The 4,239-nt window shown below is 28.7% G+C and overlaps 1 non-coding gene across 1 annotated transcript; it reads left to right on the top strand.

Annotated features, from left to right (window-relative positions):
• Positions 1-918: 918 nt before the first annotated feature.
• On the top strand, positions 919-991 carry TRNAR-CCG (transfer RNA arginine (anticodon CCG)). Its single transcript has one exon. It is a non-coding gene; the product is annotated as a tRNA-Arg (tRNA).
• The last annotated feature ends 3,248 nt before the right edge of the window (positions 992-4,239 follow it).

Genomic DNA, 4,239 nt, shown 5'->3' with positions numbered 1-4,239 from the left:
TTTTGTGGTAAAATTTTTTGAAAATTGGTATTATCAATTATGCTCATTTTCTATTAAAGAAATTATGAACCACATACCATCATAAATTAAATAGAAAGGAAAGCTAATATACAATGGAACTCTACTTTGCATACCAAAATTAGGTGAACGGGTACGATTGATGCTTGAAGCCCATTGTGGTCATTTTGGAGCAACTAAGACACCTCAACATCTACAATGACACGTCTTTTGTCCACGTATGAATCAAGATGTGGCTCGATTTATCAATGGATGTGTACTGTGTTGCACGACAAAACCTGCCAATTGAAAAGTAGGTTTGTACATACTGTTACGAGTTCCAAAGTGGCCATGGGAAAGCATCTCCATGGACTTAGTGGGTGGATTACCCCGAACACGAAGAAGGAAGAAGGAGCGACTACTTGTTTGTTGTGGTAATAATTGTACGTTTTCTGGGTGAACGGAAATTTTAAAGTATTACCCAAATACAAAAAAATGAGTTTTTTAAGGGTGTACAGAAATTTTATCACATAGGAAATGAATGGTCATAATTGTACGTTTTTTATTCATAGGGTTTTAATCCGAGTAAGTAGTCAAATTATAATGACTTTTGCTTATGTAAGTTATATCTTTTAAAGTATTTTACATTTAGGAGTAAAAGATGAGTAATATTATAACTTTTTGTTTATTATAGGATAATCAATAATCAATTTTATGGCGGGTTCCAAATCGATTGTTAAGACTAAGATTATTTGACACAACCCATGAGATAATTAGAAAACATAATTATTGTACAAAAATATTAAATATGGCTAGGTATGATCGTACATTATCAAGTAGCTCTAATCAATAGATTTTATTAATTGTTATCTTATAGATGTTAGATTATAAAAATGAGCAAATGATAAAAACGACACATAAGATCGCGTGGCCTAATGGATAAGGCGCTCGCCTCCGGAGCGGGAGATTGTGGGTTCGAGTCCCACCGTGATCGATTTTTGTTTTCGCTTAATTATTTCTTTTTCAAACATGAAACATCCGAATCAATTTGGAAATTGCTTGATGGCTTAATCACAAAAGCTAAAAAGGAAATTTTTTCTGGCTCAATAGCTCAATCACGAAAATCACCCAAGTGTCGACAGTCGAATGACGCTCAGCATTGCTTTATTCTTGATTAAAATAAAATTTAAAATAATTTTTTCAGAGATTGTTGGAGGCTACTTGATAAAGGAGAAAATCTCTATCTATCATAAAAACTATTTTGTTAAATGTAAACCTTTTATTTAATTTAACATATCTAATTTTCTTAGAGTTTGACATATGTAATTTTCCTAGAGTTTTAGAATTATCTTTTTTTTATTTATCATTTTTGTATTTATTTTACCTTTTTATTCAAATTCCACCTATTAAATTAAATGTCATTCTCATATTAATTAATGTGTATTAGTATTTATACTAACATTCCATTTGTGAATTCATATTAATTAATATTACTATTATAAATTAACTAGGTGTAAGATTCGTGTGATATATGAGTTTATTAAAAATAAAAGTTTAATATAAAATTATAAGCATTATGTAATTTTTAAAGCAATAGTTTTATATAAATACAAATGATATAATAAATAAAGTAATTAATTTAATACATATTTTAGGAGATTTGAAACAAAAAGAAAAGAAACACTTAAAAAGCATTTATTTGATATTTAATATAATAATCTACCTTACATATATAATCTTATTAAAATTTGGATTTTAAATTTAAGAAAAAATGAAAAATACAAAAAAATGACAAAAGAAAAAAATAATTAAAAAAATCTTAAAAAATGATATGTGTCAAATTCAATAAAAACATGACATTTGGCAAAAATGATTTTCATTTATTAGGTTCAAATTAACACAAAATGACATAAATGGTCCTTGTAGGTTACTAAAAGTCATAAACTCAGTCATTGCTAAAAAAAGTTGACGAACATGGTCCTTACCAATTCCAAAACTTACGTAAATGATCATTTTTGCTCATACCGTTACTTTTGGTCATTTTTAAAATAAAACAACTAACATTATATAAATGTTTAATCAATATTGATTCAAACAAAATGTCATTTTATATATATATATATATATATATATATATATATATATATATATATATATATATATATATATATATATATATATATATATATAATCCAAATGTATAAATATAAAATTTATAAAAATAACATATTTTGTTTTGTTGATATAGTTGGATTATATATAATGATATTTTGTTTGAATAAATATAAATTAACCATTTATATTTATAAATGTTAGTTGATTTAAGTTAAAAACTAAAGAATAACTACCCAATCAAGAAGCATGAGAATGTGGCTTTACTTTAAGAACTAAAGAATAACTACAATAAAGGTGTGAAAATAGAATTTGTTAAAGTGCAATATATTTATGGAGTTTCACTAAATATCCAATTTGTTGCAGAAAAGTTTGAAATTTTTTGGTATATATGTCGATCTTTGAAAGCTGTTAGCTATGTTTATTGCTCGTGGATGAGTGCTGGTGAATTCTTGAAAATTAACAAGTCTTGGTGGTTATTGCTTTGTTGTCAAGTTTATTAACATTTAAGTATTTTCTTGGGGCTAGGCTCTTGTACTCTTAGGCATTAGCATGATGGCTTGAATTTATTATAAGTTGCTTCAATAGGTGGTGTGGAGTTTCTTGAGCTTTAGCCACACAAATTTTGTCCATTTTTTTGATACATTGTGATGAATGGATAAAAGTCATTATGATCAAGTAATGACTTTTGAATATGAATTACTTATGTCAATCGTATAGATAGAATTATTTATTTATTCATCATTTTGTTTGTATTTATTTTTAAAAATACTTAATATTTACACCTTGATATTTAAATTTCTTTTAATCACCCCGTGTAGTACATAGGTCTCACACCTAGTTCTTAATAAAAACTCTTACACCTGCCACGTGTCCTCTTATAAGCACTGTCTCCTACCATGTGTCATTTTACCATCAATCTACTCTATACTTTTCCCGCCCACTCGCTCACATTCGCTTCATCAATTAAATCAATTCGTATCCCAAATCCCAAATAATCAGTAAGCATTCCATAATTACTGATTCCATCCATACATAATCCCATTTAAATTTGAAATCTTTGTAACTGATATCCCAAAACATCAGGGACAAAGTGATTTAATTCTCATATACCAATACCTATGAAAGGGTTCAAACTTTTTTGGCCGTGTTGATCATCTTCTTCTATATGCCAATAATAGTTAACTTGGCAGCCACCTTCCTAGCCATGTGATCGGGTTGAGGATTCGATTAAGGCACCTCACAACCACCCTTTTATTTTCCAGTTATCCCATGTCCTATAGATCGATCATCTATAGCTTCATGTGCTCACCTTCTCCCCCATTCTTTTCAATATCAAGATTTTTTTGATCGAATACTTGTAAGATGTAGTTTAGCTCTCATAAAGCCATGAAAAGTACGTTTTTTCAGAATTAAAATAGTATTCCATGTTTATACTTGTAAGATACTGTATTATAGTTTTATAATTAAATAAAACTATGTGAAGGGTTACTTATTCATACAACAATCATTTTGTTCAATACCAAATTCTGAGTTATCATAACCATGCTTGACGACCTAGGATCGCCTGAAACACGACGTTCTTCAGGCGTCGAAATATGGTACGACAGTTGTTACCACAGGTCTGCCGACCTAGCTGTTGCAAGCAGCTCTGGTGCGGGATTATCAGTCCCGTATAGATCTATACACAAATGTCACGCTCTCCCTCAAGGAGACCTTGGTTATAATTTTCAGGACTTTTGTTTTATACTTAAATAAGTACTTGAAGCGTGTCTCACAAGTGCTATATTGATGATTACATGTAGAATAATGAAAAGTTACTTTGTAATAACTAAACTGAAAGTAAGTTTCATAAACTATATAAAATATAGTTTTTATATGTTTGTTTCTCAGTAAAGTATTCTGCTTGTTTTCTGATAATGTTCTCTGCTTGTTTTCCATCATGTATTCTATTTGTTTTATGTTATGTAATATGTTTGTTTTACTGTTATGTACTTTGAAACGTGTAACCAATGAAAGGGTCCTCTAAACTATACCTATTATAGTTTAGCTGGTTGTTTTACTGTAAAAATCTATAACACTGTATTATCATGAAATTTTCTGTTTGTACTCTAGTAGTATTAAATAGTT

The sequence above is a fragment of the Lactuca sativa genome, chromosome 9, assembly GCF_002870075.4.
Source record: "Lactuca sativa cultivar Salinas chromosome 9, Lsat_Salinas_v11, whole genome shotgun sequence".
NCBI classification, from domain to species: Eukaryota; Viridiplantae; Streptophyta; class Magnoliopsida; order Asterales; family Asteraceae; genus Lactuca; species Lactuca sativa.
The sequence above is the reverse complement of the archived record's forward strand: the minus strand, read 5'-3'. Positions and strand labels throughout refer to the sequence as shown.